This window comes from Cupressus sempervirens, chromosome 5 (assembly GCF_028749045.1).
Source record: "Cupressus sempervirens isolate cs-2001-9-10 chromosome 5, ASM2874904v1, whole genome shotgun sequence".
In the NCBI taxonomy this organism is placed as follows: Eukaryota; Viridiplantae; Streptophyta; class Pinopsida; order Cupressales; family Cupressaceae; genus Cupressus; species Cupressus sempervirens.
This window is the reverse complement of record NC_143122.1, coordinates 542,678,375-542,697,583: the sequence shown is the minus strand read 5'-3', so window position 1 is coordinate 542,697,583 and position 19,209 is coordinate 542,678,375. Positions and strand designations below refer to the sequence as shown.

Here is a 19,209-nt window from a genome sequence, read left to right as displayed (position 1 = left end):
CTACTCTCTCTCTCTCACGTGCGTGCACACACACACACAATCTATTCTCTCTTTGTAACACTCATCTCTCTCTCTCTCTCTCCTCTCTCTCCTCTCTCTCTCTCTCTCTCTCTCTCTTCTCTCTCTCTCATATTAATCTCCTTGCCTCATGTATCTTTATCTCTCTCTATGTGTCTACCTCATGCATCTCACCCTTCCCCATGTTTCCCCTCTCTGCCCTCTCTGCCTCTCTTTGTACTTCATGTCACACTCTCTCTCATATGTCTTAACTTTCAAATTTTGACTCTAATTCCAAACCATCTTTTGATTTTAACTTCAAAGGTTTGATTTGTAAAGTTTGACTTATTTCAAAATTCAACCTTATTTCTAAAACTTTATTTAACATCTAACTTAGTTTTGTCTAATTTTTATTTTAAAAAATTGTTGTAACTTTTTAAATAGTTTATTATAATAGTCTTAAGTTTATTATTTTCTTACATTATCAAAGTTTAAGTATATTAATCATTTTAACTTTAATTAAATATATATGTTTTAATTCAATTATTGAAAATAATAAAATATCCAAATAAACTCGTAAATGAAGAAATGTACAATTTAGTCATGTTATAGTTAACTTTGAAAAAATAAAATTTTCCCACTCGAACATATATTCTAGAAGATCATGTGTGGAAATATTTAGAAATAAAATTATATGAACAAAGTAGCCATTAAAGATCAATTGGCTAAAAAGAAAATTAAGGTTTAATTTGATTGTAGAGCCATAGATCCAATAGATTATAAATTTTAGGCAAATTTATATTATTAGTCATAAACTCAAACTCACTAAAAAATAGCTTTACCAGTTATTTTAGAAATTATGAGGTTTTCTTTAAAAATAGTAAAAATTTAAAATATTTTCTTAATATTCGTACATTCTAATTTTTAAATAGATTTTTAATATACATTAACAACTTTTTATTTGATAATTTCCAAAACTATTGCAACTCCTTATATAAGAATACAATTCAAGATAAACTCTTGTTAGAACAAACTATAGAAATAAAATAGGCAATCGCCAATGATTTGCTCACATTCTCTAAGAAATTCTTCTAATGAGAAGGTAATGAAGACATATGTGATATGCATGCAATAAGATGAACATAAATAGAATGAAAGGCCACAACAATATTGGGTTTGAAAAGACAGAGATAAGGTATGAGTGAGATCAAAGAACAATTAGGGTTATAATTAAGGTTAGATTAGGTTTGGGGTCAATTAGAGGGAACTCTACCATTATTGTATGACATTCATTATTGGTATGGTTTGATTATAGTTAGGGTTATGAATTAATATTTTCATAAATTTCATTATCCTATTTATGCACTAATCATACTTATTCACTTTCAAACAACTCATAAAAGACTATTTATTATATAAAGCAAGAAATATTTTATAATTTTTTTAAGATAATTATTTAATTAAAAATAAAACAATAAAAAGCTAACAATATATCAATTATCCATATTTAAAGAAATGACACAATCTTTAAATGTAAGAAACATCAATCTTTAAATCTAAGAAACATAAAAAATATAGAAACATTATCCATATTTAAAGAAATAACACAACCTTTAAATCTAAGAAACATCATGGAGTTGAAAAATATAGAAACATGTCATGCAATAGAAATATTTAGAAATATCTTATTTTCCTATAAGCTTTTTTAGATCTTCTTTAAACTTTATAAAAATAAGATACTCAAAAATAATAAAGTTGTTATTATATTTTTTATTTACATATTTACTAAGAAGACATATTTTCCATTAATTTTAATTTTTTTCTACAATTTCAAGAAGCGATAAAAATGAAATAGACAAAATTCAATTAAGGGAAACAAAAATGAATTTATTTAAATTAATATCCAAACAAAGTATACAAGTAGCACTCTATATTTCAGAACGCCCATGGCATTCTCATAATATTAATACCAATATCTAATAATAATAACAAGAAAGTGTACAATTAGCACCCTATATTTCAAAAACCCCATGCACTATCATAATACTAATACCAAAATCTAATACATTCATTATCTAAGAACTGCCAATTTTAATTTTGTTTACATTGCCACCATTGCCTCCATCAGATTGCATTTTGGGAGCATTCATAGTTAAAACCTAGTTCTCAAGCTTTGTCGAAATGCTATCCACATTTACATTTTCTAGCAAACAGAATTGCCTCATAAATCACCGACTGGAATGCTCAACACGGTGCCACTGATCCGTCTTTTCCTCCTCTTCTTTGTGCCTCTCCCCGCTTATTCGCAGGGTAGTCTGATCTACCAAATCAATTTTCAAATCCTCCTTCCTCAGCTCTACAAAAAATCTTTAAGAAAAATTTGTTGGAATGGAACATAATAAACCTAGAAAAGGGGGCAAATGGATTATTGATATTTTACCAGGCAAATCTATGGTGAAGAAATGAGCTTCAGGGGTTTCCTTTCAATCAACCCTTGTGTTGGCCATGGCCATGTGTCCCTTGAAAAATGAAGAAGTCATTGTGGGGATAGTCAAATCCATGGCATCCCACACACGAGAAATGGGAAGCCATGGATCAAAGAGGTTCTTTTCCATGGATCCCATGCGCCTGTGCCTCTTCCAAAAAATGGAGTCAGAGCCTTTTTTTTACCAAATAAATATGAAAAGAGGTTGAAATTTTGTAGAGCTTGTAAATGTACAAAATGTTGTAAATTGTCTTTGTGATGACCAACTCAAAAGATTGGTTTCAATTTATAGACGGGATGAGAGGATTTGAGAGAGGTGTAGATTTGTGAAGAATTTTTATAGAGGGAATAAGTTGGTGAGGGAAGCATTTAATCTATTTAAAGGGAATGCCACTTGTTCGCACACCGCATAGCATAAAAAATATTGTTCTAACAGGCTGCAGATTACCAGCAAGGTATCACAGCTCTCACTGTTGTCCGCGAGAACAATTCTAGAAACTTCTTCGACTATGGAGTGTCGCTATTATGAATATATTATTTTTGAAAACAATTCATATTCCATAATGAATGAATGCAATAATGGGTGAAAGGAACTGTTCATTGTCATACTGGCAGCTGCTGTCAATTTTTTTTTAAATGTTAAATTGTTTACAATGAAATATGCTCCCATTGTAGAAGCCTCTCAGCTTAATAACATGCTTTGAATAATTCTTGATGTATGTTATTTTTTTGGAGGTGTTAATATTTTTTAGATATAAAAGCAAAGTCAACTCAACCAAGCAAGAGTCAAAGTAGTTGCTCACATTAATAGACTAGCCTTGAGGGGAGGAAATTCAAGGGTCATGAGCTCCTAAATTACTGTTCTATTTGACACTAGAATTAATGCACCTGTTGTAATAATCAATGTCATAATTTTTTTCGATAGTTGATGAGTTTTTGAATCTAGGAATTTTTTTCCTAGTTTGCATTTTAAATAACTAGAAGTCAGTGTTCCAGAGGTGCTAGGTTTTAGTCAATCATTTTTCAATAGAAAGAAGAAGTTGTTGAGTTTTAAGTACTAACTATAATCTTATTGTTCATCAGTATGTATGTTTTATTGTTATGAATAAAAATATCATTTCAAGTTTTCATCTCTAGTTATTTTACTTCACTTCTCTATGGGGGACCACACAGGGAGTCAACTAATTAGTTAGCATAGGATTTATATTTAGTTCGTAGAACCAAAGTAGGCTCTACTATTCCTGCAAACCACTAATAACAAAATTAGTGGACTATTCCTATAGCATAGGTAGTTGAAGTAATTCTCAATTGTATTTTCATGCTTTATTAAAATAGATTTGGTTCTCAGCTTTAGCATAAATTTCCTATAGTTGAAGCACTTGAATTTCCATAGAGTAGTTCTTAAGTTGAGATAAGTTTGAAGCATATATTTTGCAAACACCATTTCAAGTTTATGTCCCTGGTTGATATATTAAATGAGTCCAAATGAGTTGGATAAGAACCACTTGAAATGTCCACTCTTGGGTTAAGTAGCCCATTGTTGTAGGATTTTGATCCCTTTCTTTGGCCAAGCAATGTGGAACTAGCATTTTTCATGTTCTTTGGGAAGCTAGATTTTTTGAGTCTCATAAGCTAAAAGCTTAAGGCTTTGTAATCTCATCAATTGAAATAGGAGGGGGTTCCAAATTAGCTTTTTTGAAGAGGAGAAAAAGCTATAAATTTTTCCTTTCGTTGATAATATTACACCAACGAATGATAAAATGAACATTTGATTTTAGTTTTGGCCAAATTTTGTCAAAAGTCCTTTGATTTGTGATATTTAAAACTAGACACCTAGGAATCTAGGCTAACTTAAGACTACCTATTGGCCAATCCATGTACATTTGTGGGTATGGGATTTCCATATGGTATTTTATACTAAAGACCACTTGATACAAACCTTTAAGCTAGGTTGGATCAAAAATAGCTTCATAGAGTTTAACAGTTTCTAATTGATTTGTACCCACTTTCAAATAAATAGCTATGAAACAATCCACAATATCACTATTTGTCCACCATGAATTATTGTAATTAAAGTTTTTTTATCCTAGGACTATATCTACAACAAACCATACCATATCTTCTTGAGTAAGTAAAATACTATTCCATCTCTCAAGTTTGACTGGGCCTAAGAACACCATTATTCCATGTTCATGACTATGGAAGAGAAAAATGCATGTATCCATGACAATGGGATAACCATTACTACCAAAGGTGAAAGATAACAAGAAGAAACACCAGAGATATCATTATCCATGCCCAAATACAAGATGCAAAAATAAGAAAAACTACAAATAAAAGCCTTAAGATTTCTTCAGATTTTGTTTAACTCTACACCTATCAAAAAAAGATGGTAGTAGCACTCCATCGCACATATCAAGGACATGATCAATATTTGAGGATACAAACATTAATGATAACTAGTGATGATTATCAATAATGATTACATGCTAGAGGGAAAAGTCAAAACTCTAAAAGGATTAAAACTTAGTCCTAAAGTTTAGGAAGATACTAATAATAAGAAGTGAGACTATAGCTAACCCAAAGAAGAAAGGGGAGGGAAAAAATAGAGAGAGGGTAGTTAGAGAGGGTAGAAATTATGCAAAAAGGAAACAAATTAAAAGAGCATAAGTATATAAAATTTTAAAAGATAAAGGGAAGCTAAAATGGGAAAAAAATATAATGCAGTGTAAGGGGCTAATCTAAGTAGGAAGAGAATCTAATAAATGATTAATTTCTTATTATATTGTATTGGTTTAAAATGAAATCTTGGATAAAATAAAAACTAAAAAATAGGAAACTAAACCTAACAAATATAGGAAAAAGAGATGAGTGAAGAAAAGTCTAAAACTAAAATATTAAAGATAGCTATAGAAGAAAAGCTAAGGAAATTAGACATAATCTTGAAATAATAGGAATATTTAATCGAGAATAGGTGAAAAGACTTCATAAATATGTAAATTGTTAGCACTTGAATTTGCTAAGGAGTTTGCTTCTTTATTGCCCTCCCTATAAATATGTTTAATATTGATATCATAAAATGTTTCAACTAAGTTTGACAATTTTTCTAATTTAGAATTCAAGATCCAATTGGAGGTTTCCTTTTTCTAAGACCATTTAGGGTTATTTGAGAATCCCCTTCAATAATAAGCTTCTTGATTCCTAAGTTTTGGCATAAAAATAAACCTTCTATTAAGGCCTCAATTTCTGCTAAGTTATTAGAGAGATAACCTAGTGGTTTGGCTCTTTTAGTTAGGGATATTTCTTGATCTGAGTAAATAATACAACTTAATCCTACAATTCTGGGATTGCCTCTAGATGCCCCATCAAATTTTAACTTATGCTAACTAGTTGGTGGAGGTTCCTATTTACAATGTAGTCTATTCAACTTACTAGCTTTGGGATACATTAGCGGTGGATTAATTAGTTTGATCTATTTTTTATGCATCTCTACATTCCATTCTCAGAAAGAACCTTCTTCTTTTATAGTGTTTCTCAAACTATTGTTGATTACTTTTGTAATGCTTGGTTCTATTTTGTTGAAAAGAGAGTTTAAGTCTGATTTTTATTGCAAAAAAATCTTCTATTTCTTTCTTTCCATATTTACCATAAAATAATTGAGGAAGGGATTTTCCATAAATTATTATAAATTTTAGAACTTCCATTTTTTGGCCAATTTCTTAAAAATTCTATTACTTTATTTGGGAAAGCTGAACTCTAATTAAGTTTTTTACTTAACCAGTACCAACAAGATTTTTCAAATTGTCATGAAAAAATAATGCATTTTGTTGTTTCTAACTCTTTTTTCACATAATGGACATCTTGAAGGACCTTCATATCTAATTTTGGTAAAAAAAAAATTGTTAATATTTTATCTTGCATGACTTCCCATAAAAAGATTTCTAGTTTTGGTAGGCAAATTGGATCCCAACAAAGATTTAGGGGTATGTCAAGTTTTTCTCATTGTTTTGAGTTGAGAATTTGTTCATATCCTAATTTTACTTTATAATTTCCACTTAGTCATTTTCTAGGTGTAATGTCCCCTGTTTAACCAGTTTGGATATATGTTGTCGTTAGCCTACTTCTATGTGGTTCCCGGGGGCTAACAAGGACATGGACGGGATCTTGTGGTGTTTTGGCCTAGTCAATTTTGTTCTGGGGCCAACTAAGTTCGTTTGGAGGCATTTACAATGTGACTTACTATTTTTAGTAAGTCAGCCAGGCTAGTCGGATGATAATTTTGATGATGGGGTTGGATGTGTTTTTCTTAGCTCTTTCTAACGAGCTATCATTTGTGGTGTTTCGAGATCATTTGCTATGGAATTTTAATGCCGGAAGTTATTTAATAAAGTAACTTCAATTAAATTAATATTATAAGGTTACTTTATTATATTTTGTATTTATATGTGTGCCCAAGAGTGGGACACCAAATGATCTCCTTGGGACTTTAAAGTGATAAATGGAAACAATATATTAAATGCAAATATGAGATTTAATCCCACATTGCTTGTGGAGTGGGGGTCAACCCTCTAAGAGGACTTTATATACAGCCATGAGTGGGGTGTGGAGATATGAAGAGATTGATGAATTCAAGCTTAGTTTGGTTGGTTTGGTTGCTGGCTTTTGGAGACAAAATCCTCCATTGGTGACATCCTTTCGCTCTTGGAAGACAGAGTCAAGGGATTTAAGATCTATTAGCTTCATACTGTGTGCATTCAGCTTCAATTTTTCAGCTACAGGTAAGATTGAAATTGTTCCATTTCCAAAGGATTATCATTGCAGACATTGAACAGCATGGACAGCAGATTTGGAGGTGAGATTTGGAGCAGGTTTGTGGGTAAACAGTGCTGCTACAGTGCGCGTGAACAGTGCGCGTGAACAGTGCGTGTGAATAGTGCGCATGAACAATCCTCATTCTGTGTACTTGGAGGTCATATTTCATACCCTAACCGAGCAGCTATTAGATGGGTTGCTAAACTGGACATACATCCTCAAATTTCAAACAACAGCGATCATATTATTTCCAGGTTCTTCTACACCCGATTATAATAGTTCAATGAATGTATAGGTTGTCATAATTATAAAGAGTTTTGCATATTCAGTCACTGTGTAACAGTCCTTGCACTACAAACTCAGTCACTTTTGTACACAGCTATATGAAGTTTGTATATCTTGAATAGAGGATAAGTGTATGGAACATTTACGATCAGTCCATAAGAACTCTTTACATTGCATATTTGTAGTAGTGTTCAAGTGCCAAGATATTTGTCCTTGCTATTCTTCAGATCATATGGTCATTATTTGGCAGAGAAGTATTATAACATCTGAACAAGAACTCAGAAATTACAAATCAGACTTTGCACACCAACTGTTTGACAAAATGTTGTTGAATCAAAACTAAAAAAATTCAAGGTAGAATTAGTAGGGTATGTTACACTAGGCAACATTGGTCAGTCATCACTTCGACCAAGCCATCTAATGAAGGTTGATCTACATGGACTTGCTTATTTTCACTTCATCTAGAATAAGTCAAAGATTGTCGAGCAACCCTGTGTAGACCAAGTCATAATATATGTCAAGTGAAACATATGGAGACCGAGTGATGTAAATTTGGTTTATGCCAAGTGAGTCAGTACATGCCAAATATATAGAAGCTGAGGGATAGCCTGAATGTTAGTTATGGCTGAGCATCAGGTTATTCAATTGCCTAGTAAACTAGTCTTGGCATAGTGTTTGTAATGGCACAAACACTTATGTAAATAATTTTGGTCAACTTCTATGTTATATTTATGGATTGTAGAGATAACTAAGAGATAATTACACATTTTTTAGAGACATCAATCCCTAGGAAGGCAGAGTAATCAATCAAAAAATCAGAAGGAATAAGCAGCAAAAGGGTGAATTCTAGATCATTGATTTTGATCTAGAACCTTCCATGATTGTCTATATAAGAAGGATCAAACCAAAAATCAAGTTTTTTTGAAGGAAGATCATGAATGTGCAAAAAGGTCAAGGACAGAGTAAGGAAGGCTAAGTTTGATAAAGAGATCAAACAAAGAAACCTAGTAGTGAAGGGTAGAACAAAGAAAATTAGATAAGGAGATCAATTCATACAAAGAAAGAGGAGATCCATAATCTAGGATAGACATTATAACCACTGTATCAAGGAAAATCTCTTAACAGAGTGGTTTTAATAGACTTAGTTAAATCTCCTAATAGAGTTCTTAATTCATTGTGAGTTTAAATTCTTTAATCAAGGTAGACTTAATAGTCTTGTAAAGATCTTAACTAGGTAGATCATCAGAAGTGATCAAAATTATAGCCCTAACTGGTGAACTTTATTGTTGTAGCAGTGAAGATTTGTGGGTGTCATCCCCATCCCAGTTTTACCTTCACCTTGGAGGGTTTTTGGGTAACCAAAATCTTTGTGTTATGTGTTTACATTTTCATGTTGATGGATGTCATTCACAGTTAGATTCATTTTAGTTTTATAGTTAATGATTATATGGTATATGATCTAAGATGAGATGTAATAGAAGAGAATTTAGTTAATATATATTTTTTTTAAAGGAGTTAAAGTTTCTATAGATCCTAATTCAACACCACCCCCCCCCCCCCCCCCCCCCCCCTCAATATCTTGCTTGCCAATAAGACTTCCAACAATTGATATCAAAGTTGAGTTCTCTTAAAATAAGTCCTAATAGCTTGAGAGTTTAGATCTTGGAGATGGAGGCTTACAAATTTGAAAAGATTATTGAGAATCAAATGATTGACATCCAGATCATACTGCAACAACTTGAAGTAGAAAAATAGGAGTAAAGGAAATCCTTAAAGAAAAGGAAAGATATGGCCATTTAGCATATTTATACACTTTATAAAGAAGTAGATACAAAAGGACTACTTAACAATGGAAATTCTAGTGAAAGTGATGTAGTAATAATATACATAATGGAGAAGAACAACATTCTAAGTTAAGAAGTCAGAGGATTAAAGAGAGAGCAATCAGTAAGACTATGTGAAGTAACTAAATAGAAAAATAAAGTTGAAGAAGACAAAGCATGACTTAAGAAGACAAGAGACAAATGGCTACTAGACTTGAAGAAAGGTCATCTCATTTACATAATCTTACAAATAATCAGCTAGACATGATGAATCAATTTTTACTTACAAATCAAGAGATGAATAGAAAGGACATGGAGATTACAAATATGAAATCTCAAAGTGACCACTTGAGGAATGAGTTAAGATTTGAGAAAGAACTTCTAGAGGATGAACAAACCTAGTAAAGCTATAAAGTACTTTGAAGAAGTGATGAGATCACCAAGGTCATCCAATGATACTTTTGATCTAGGACATATCAAGCACTCTTTATCTACTAAAGAAGGAGAATCATTCAAGAGTGGAGAGAAAAGAAATGCAAAATCCAAAGGTAAACATGCATGTCATCATTGTGGCAAGGTGGGACACACAAAAAACATTTGTAGAAGCAATAATGGTAAGAAAAATCCTAAACATAAGTTTACTAGTAACTTCTTTAACTACAAGAAACAAGGACATCAAGCACATGAATTCAGGTCAAAGGTAAGTGATACACCTATTACACCTAGATTTGAAGGACATTGCTACATTTGTCAGAAATATGGACATAGAGCTCAATAATGTAGATCCAAAGAATAATCCAATTGGACATCTAAGAAGCAAGCACATGCACCTAAGAAAGGTATCTCTTACAATTTGGATTATAACACATGGTATAGTTGTCATTATTGTGAAGAGTATGGTCACATTCCAAAAAATTGCATTAGGAAACATTTCAGGGGTAATTACAAGAAGTGGTTAAATGGAAGCTTAATTTTCTTTATTTGTCATAAGGTTGGACATGTTAGTAAGAACTGCAGGACCCGAGCACTAGCACTAAGCAATGGACACATCAAAGGAAAATGAAAAGTTGACATAGAAAAAACAAAGGAGATGAATCAAACCTAGAAAAAGAAAGTAGAAGCTAGAGGTAGTATATCAAGTGAACTTGAGATCACCCGATCTAATGGATCAAGTGATCACACCACATCTAACTAAGCAAAGAAGGTATGTGAGGAACTGTACACTTAAATGACAAATTACATATCAGTTCCTAACAAGAAATGTGATTGAAACTCCATATATGCATGAATCAAGATGCACTAGGATAGATATGAGGGAAGAATTGAGAAAAATAATTCAATGCATAATTGATGTTAAGTATTAGTATTATAGCCTATAGCAACCAAGTAATGCCATATGAGCCAAGTGTTCACACAAAACCAATGGAATATGATGACTAAGCTAAGTAACTAAGGTTGAGTATTTGAAGGAAAGAAGTGCGAACACATTGCTATGTGAAGGTTGAAATAGCTATAATCCACCTACTTTAGTACATCACATTTATTGCAGACCTAACTCAACAAATTGAAGGTGTATATCAATTTTTTTATGTTCATTTTCATTTACTAGGTGGTTCAAGGGCAATTTTAGCAAAAGAACAAGCTAATCACAGTGTGTCATTGGCAAATTTAAAGAGCTAAGTAAACAAGGTTTGAAGTGTTGAGTTAATTTGTTTTCAAAATTGTTAAAGTTAAATTGTTAAACTCTAGTTTCAAAATGGCATTGTCTACTTTTGGGAAAGAGATGTGAAGGAAAGAAACACATAGATTGTGAGTAGTGACCAATATCCTCCACCCAAATTCATGGCTTACCCTAACATTGCAATGACTATAGATGCATCTAGTATCCTATCATTGATTCTACCTAGAGTCTTGATGGTTCATGATGTTTGGCCATGTTACATGTACAAGGTTGTAGAGATTGGAGACTATGAAATTACTATTGCATATGACAAGTAATGTGATAATGGAATCTTGAAAGACAAAAAAGAATTTGTTACTAAGAAAGGGTTTACTCGTGCCCTAGTATTTCCTAAAGTATTCAAAGTGGAATGGATAAATATTGTACTAAGCCAAGTACATGATATGAAAGTGTGGTTGGAAGGTGGACTAGTCAAGATAAACAAAGAAATTATTTATTGATTTACTCATTATCCCACCCTAGATAGAGGAAAGACTATGAGATGTGCACTAAAGAATGTCATCAAGGATAAAATGAAGGCCAAATGGAAAGGCCAAGGAATTTCTATTGATGGAATGGAGGATCATGTTATTGAGTTTGTAGTATGTGAAATTGTGCCCGAGCTATATCAGTCAAGCCAACTAAATAGTATTTCATGCATTGTAGTCAACTTGTGTTACAAAATTCATAAAGAAAGATCATAGTTATGACCTGGTGGAGCTGCAACTTCAATAACTATCACAAAATCTTGGAGTAATTTGGAAGGCCAAGAATAGTTCATGTATGTTTGGATTTTTGCTAGTTTTTATATTTTTCTATGAGAAAAAATCATTTCCTACATTAGGCACAATTGTATGGGATAGGACAAGACCTATCACCAAGCATATCAATATTTTCATTGAACAATTGGGCAAAAATTTTGAGACCATAATGGATAAACTATTTTAATAAAATGAGGATAAAATGAGGATCCCACAGTTTGTAGTGAATCTTTACTATGAAGATATTTGTTTCATGGTAGATATAGATTTCATGTATACACAGGCGATGTTACCAAGGGTTGCATGGTTAAGACCAATGCAATATGAAGTAAATGTAGATGAAATCATTGCAGTAGTTACTACTTTATTATCTAAAGAAATAAACAAGAATGTCGAGCCCTGTAGCAACTATGAGTCATCCAAGCTTAGAACGGTGATGTAAACAAAAGTGCCCAAGATGGATAGGAAAAAGAAAAAGATGATCATAGATCTTGAGGAAAAACTTGGCAAAGAACCTCTTTAGATAATAGAGGGAAAAGGTGAAGAAAAAGAATCTGATGATGAAGAAGAAGAAGAAGATAAAGAATCAAAGGGTAAAGAGCTAGTTGTTAATGAAACCAAGGCAACTAAATAGAAGAAAATTATGTTTGTTGATCCTAAGGTAAAGAAGGATCTAAAGGAGAATGTAAGAAAATAAGTCACACCTCTTGAACCTAAGCCTAAGAGGAGGATAATAACAAGATTCAAGGAAGCTTAGTCCCTAGCTACTAAGACAAAGAAAATTCTAGAAAAGAGGAAACAAACTAAAGGGGTCAAGCAAAGTCTACCAAAGAGGCCAAGAATAAAACTGATTATCACACTTGATGAGGAGAAGGATGAAGAAAAGGTAACTAAGTCTAATGATTTGAGAAAGCTTCAAATTGTACCAAGACAAAATCCTATGACAATAGATCGGGTATGTAAAATATTAGAAACTCGGCTAGCATAGTAGGCTTCAAAAAAATTAAATATAATTCTTTAAATAAAGAAGATCAAGAAAAGATTGAGAAGGCCATGCTAGATATGATGAAAAATTTTAAGTATACACCTATAGATTTATGAAAGGGTATTCCTAAGGATTTGTATAATAAATTAGATGCAAAGTAGAAGTGGGCATTATCCACTAAAAAGCACATAAGGGAGACTACATTGGCCCAAACTATGCCTGATTTAGGGAAGACACATATGTCTATTTCCCTAAGAGATATTGCCAAGAAATTTGTGCCTAAAGTAAGGGAATATAAAATTTTGAAGAATAAACTAAATGAGGTCAAAAAAGAAAGCATTTTGATATGGGAGAAAGCATTTAGTTTGCTACTTCTGTCGATAGAAAAGGAAAAAGAGGAAGAGGGTAGAGATGCTATAGAATTAGATAATCAAGAAGAAGATGATGAGCTTAAAATATTAGAATAACAAGTGAGGAAGTTAGTAGAGGGGAGAAAACAACAAGATGTTATCACTATAGAGGATGTTCCTAATTTATCACCACAACAATAGAATATCTTAACTAAGGAAGATTTTTAAAATGTTGAATCAAACACCTCAGATACTTCTCTTCCATGCACCAATCCAATTTTATTACAAATTTAAGATTATCTAAGGATTGATAGTGCATCAATTAATGGTATGCAAGTTGCATCAGTAATAGTTGTTCTAGACATAAGCGTTGAGAATCAAGGCAAGGCCACTATTGTGCTACCAAAGTCTACACATGCAATTAATGAGCAAGAATAAGAGAAAGGTGAAGTCGGCCAATCTTCTTAGGATACCTCAGAGGCAGATAAGGAGGAAAACCCATCTAATCAAATAGAGATTGAGAATCCTAAGGAGGAAGAGGCTATCTAAGCTCTTATTCAGCAACTAAGTGTTGTTCACACTAATGCATTAACTATTAAACATGTTCAATAGGTTACAATTGCAAAGGCAAAACAATTGCAAATATTACTACCAAGTGATGGCACCCCACGGTCACAGGTGATGAATACAAGGTTTGAATCAAAAAAGACTCTAGTGAGTCTAGACGAAGTCATTACATTGCCCAAGTATGACCCTGGTAATATGACATTGGAACAAAAGTAGAATCTACAAGCTTCATTGAATTGTAAGACAAAGCAAGAATAGTTAAAGAGGGAGTTCAAGAAGAATCAAGTACTCCATGACATTAAATATGCTTTTGTAAATTCTTTTGATACTCATGATGTAAATAAGTAGAAACCAATTTAGAATAGTTAGTTCATACAGTTGAGAAAGTAAATGATGAGGATATAGAGACCAATGAGAAAATGATGAGATGGTTTGAGAAAAAGTTTGAGCACAAAGTTTTGGGGAAATTCTCAATTAGACTTGCAAAAAGATAGGTTGAGCTTTCTAACCTTGCAACTAGTTTGGAAGGAATTTTAAAAATTGTTCACTTATTGTATATAAAACATTGTGATGTTTATTTCTTCACCATGGAGAACCAATTCTATGTTGATCAATTACAAGCACATTTGATGGCTTGTGCTAATTCATTGAGCAAGAACACAAGTTCAAGCTCACATTCATATAATAAATTGGCATTTGGTCAAGCGAGACTAGCCGAGTTGATGGCTAAAGACAACAACATTAAATATAAACTAATTTCAATAAAAACCATATTGCTACCTCATTTGGAGTTAATATAGAAGGAACTATCAGTTGCACAAGACTTAGTTAAGAGAGATCTGCATCTCTCAACTATAGATTATTTAATTGATCTAGCCACCCAACTAGAAATCCAAATTTAGTTCCTGGAATCAGCCCAATCCATATGGAATCAAGGATTAGAGGTAATTTTATCAAATCACGAAACAATTTTGGACAAGTATTAGTTGACCCCTACAAACCCCAAGCCATAAGAATCAAAAACAAGGGGGAAATTAGATACATCAAAAGGGTTAGTCATCATGACATAGGGGAAATCAAATTAGAATTTGAAATCACAAAGGGGAAATTAGATGATTTAACATTAGATATCACAAGATCATAGACATGTACATATATTGTATATAGCAAAGTCAATTTTTCGAAGACCAAATCACAATCTAAGTGGGAGTACTATTTTTTTGATATTTTGAATTTTAATGGATTGCTAAGTCATGACAAAGTGTTTTTTCACTAATGTCAAAGGGGGAGATTATTGATCTCTAAGCCTTTTTTCCTATCAATGTCTAACACTTAGTCATTTTCTAGACAATGTTGGTGAGTCATCACTTTGACCAAGTCATCCAATGAAAACTAAACTACATGAACTTGCTTATATTTTTACTTCATAATAAACAAGTCAAAGGTTGCCAAGCACCCTAGTGTAGACTGAGCCACAATATATGTCAAGTGAAATTTATAGAGACAAGTGATGTAAAGTTAGTTTATGTCAAGTGAATCAATACATGTCAAATATATAGAAGCTGAGGGACATCATGAATGTGAGTTATGACCGAACGTCAGCTTATTCAAATGTCGAGTAAACCAATTTTGACATATGTGTTTTTAATGGTACAAACACTTATATAAATCATTTTGGCTGACTTCTATGTTATGTTTATGGATTGGAGAAATAGTTAAGGAGATAATTACACATTTTTTCAGAGGACATCAATCCCTAGGAAGGTAGAGTAACCAATTAGAAAATTAGAAGGACTAAGTGGAAAAGGGTGAATTATGGATTATTGATTTTGGTCTAGAACCTTCCACGATTGTCTATTTAAGAAGGGATCAAACCCTAAATCAAGTGTGTGTAAAGGAAGATCATGAATGTGTGAAAAGGTCAAGGATAAGTTTGATAAAGAGATTAGATAGAGCAACCTAGAAGTGATGGAAAAAATAGAGAAAGTCAAACAAGGAGATCAATTTAGACAAGGAAAGAGGAGATCCATAATTTGGCATGAAGTGCTAATCGAAGGATCAGGTAATGAGACATTATAACTAGTGCATCAGGGCAAATCTCTTAACATAGTAGTTATAATAGACCTAGTTAAATCTCCTGACCAAGTACTTACTTCATTGTGAGTTCAAATCCTTTAATCAAGGTAGAGTTAACATTCTTGTAAAGCTCTTAATAGGGCAAACCCCTCATAAGGTAGATCATTAGAAGTGATCAAAATTGTATTCCTAGTAGGAAAAATATATTATTGTAGAAGTGAAGATTTTTGGGTGTCATCCCCACCCCAGGTTTACCTTCACCTAGTAGGGTTTCTGGGTAACCAAAATCTTTGTGTTATGTATTTACATTTTCATGTTGATGGATGTCATGCATAGCTAGATTCATTTCAGTTTTATAGTTCATGACTATATGGTATATGATCTAAGATATGAGATGGAATAGGAGTGAATGGAGTTAATCTGTTATTTTTTTTTAAGGAGTTAAAGTTTATATAGATCCCGATTAACCCCCTCCCCCTCTCAGTATCTTTCTTCCCAATAAGTCTTCCAACACCCATAATAGCTTATCCTTCCTATTCTTGTGATTAGCTTGTCTACTATTTAGAAATGAAGAGAAGGTATGTTTTTATACTAATGATAATGGAGTATTATCTAGGGATTTCCATTGCTAATCTTCAAAGAGATTTTTGTTGATTTTGATTTTATAATCGCTAACATTTTTACCCCAAATTGATGTTAAGGTATATTTGATGTTAATTGGAAGATTGATTTTATCTGGAGGTGGTAACTTGTCCGAAGAATCTTACTAGAATAGAGCATCTTGTCCTAATCCTATTTCCTAGGTTGGCTTTTTGTTATTAATGGGAAACATTGCATCATAAAGTTCCAAATTCGTGAACCTCTGGGGCTTTAAGAGTTATAAATAGAGATAATGGGTTATCACTATTAAGATATTTATGGTATAGAAATTTGGCCAATTTATTATTATTTTCCTTGACCATTCTCCATATTAATTTTGCTCCCAAAGCTTCATTTTGCGACTGAATTTTGTTATGCCTAAGCCTCGAAATTCCTCGAAATTCCTTGGGTTTGCATATGTTATCCCATTTTATTAAGGCTAGTTATTTATTTTCTTTGGTTCCTTGCCAAAAGAATTTTTTATTTTTTAATATAACTTTGTTTTAATGCCTTTGGATAAAGGTAAACATGACATTTGATAGGTTGGAATAGCTGGCGTGATTGATTTTATCATGGTAGATCTTCTAGCTTTAGTTAGCCATTTATGCTTCCAGCTATTAATGGATTTATCTACTTTCTCTAGCACCGAATCCCAAGTTTTCCCTCTTTTACTCCTTTTTCTAATTCTATTCCAAGATATTTACAAGGAAAGATGTCTTTTTTATAACCCATAAATTTACAAATTTCTCTCTCCATTCTCTCTTCTGTGTTGATAAAAAAATATTACTAATTTGTTTGTGTTTACCATTTGTCCTAATGCCTTCATATAATCATTTATTATTAATTTATAAATTTTTGTTTTCTTTAAGGAGCTCTCACCTGGTAATATTGTATCATTTGCAAATTGTTGATGAATTATGTTAGAGATACCTTATGTGTAGTGCCTATCCCTAGTTTACTTTTATGTTATATTGCTAAATTCTTTTAGGTCATCTTTTATGCTTATATGATAGGATTCAGTGGTACTCAATTACCTAATTTGGTTGACATTACTTCCATACTCATATTATATATTTGATGAGCTACTTTATACTTGGATATTTCATGTATTCATGATTATTCTATAGATGATGATGCTTTGTATATTTTATATAGTGATTTTAGTTATTTTCATGATGATAGTTATATGTATGATTTATATGTAGTTCTATGGTTACTTACCCCATATTGCATGTGTATGGTGTACATGTATGTTTGACATTTCTGATGTGGTTGAGGGAGGAAGTCGTAATCACCTACTAGTCAGGATCTACATGATGTACCACTCCCCACCATTTCCTATTTACTTTAGATATATATGCATATGTACATGTTTGACTTTATGCATATTGCAAGTACCAAGCATCAACTTCCCTGAATTTTCAAGATGAGCGTGCCCTATAACAATATCTCAATGGTAAAGAAGGGGAGATAATTCTCAAGTCCAAATCCTAAATTTGAGCCAAATGCCCTAAAATATAGGACAAGTATCTGAGTTATTTACCTTTCTAAATTTGTCAAGTGACGTGAATTCCAAATTTTGACCTTTGAGTTTGATTCGTACTATGTTAGATGATTTTCTTTTGAGTTTGTGGGTTTGCTATGATTTTTTGTTATAATTAAATCAAACAAAGATATGATTAAATGGTTTAATTAAACAAAAAATTATAAAGAAAAATCAATTTTTAATTATATTTAATTAATTGAGAAATTAACTAAATAGAAAAAATAAATTAAAAGATTTAATTAAAAGACCAAATTTGGCATGATTATATTTATTTAAATTACTAATAATAAATTTAGAAGTTGAATTTAAATAATGAACTTTAAATATTATTATTAGTTAAATTAATAAATATGTTTTCTAAAATTGTCTTCTTATTTAATAAAAACGTAGCGGGAATCATTTAAATAAGTTTTATTTTAATTAAAGGCAAACAATGTGCACAATGAATTAAATAAATTAAAATAATAAAAGAAAAGGCTTTTCATGTTCGTAAAACTAAAACCCTAGGATTAGTTAAACTCTTTATTAGGATATTAGAGCTCATTTCTCCACACAGAGGTTTGGAGGAGCAATTTTTTGTAAGGATTTTGGGAGACGAGAATTTTTGCATTCTTTAAGCTTTTGTCAGATTTTAGCATCAGATCAAGGTAGGAATTCTTTAGAGCTTATCATACTAAATATTTGTATCTACCTATCTCTTTTTTGTGCCTATTATATGGATCTTTGTTTATGGAAATTGTATTTTAAAACTCAAACCCTTGTTCTTGAAACAACCGTTCTTTGTCATTGAATCATCTAAGAGAAACGAACTTGAGAACCTTTACTTGGAAATTGGAAGAAAAGTAATTTATGGTAGGGTTTCAAAGTAAGAAAATTTATTGTTCGAGAAATTTTAAATGGTTGAAAATATGTTTTCTATCACATCTATAAAAGAAAAACATTAAAAATATATATATAATTAATTACCATGGTAATTAGAAATTCTTGTGGTAAATGTTCTAGTTTTTATAATAATAAAAGCAATATTAAAAATTATATAATTTTTGGGGAATTGGTCCATGACCCCACTAGTAAATTATAGGTCAATTTTTTACCTTTATTTCAACCAAGCCCTTAATTGGCTTCTTGAATACTTTTTTTTTAATGCCCGAGTTGGTCAAAAT

General features: G+C 31.9%; 1 pseudogene; it reads right to left on the bottom strand.

Moving 5' to 3' along the window:
• Window positions 1-2,072: 2,072 nt before the first annotated feature.
• Window positions 2,073-19,209, bottom strand: part of LOC149557085 (18.1 kDa class I heat shock protein-like) — a 71,498-nt pseudogene continuing 54,361 nt past the window's right edge.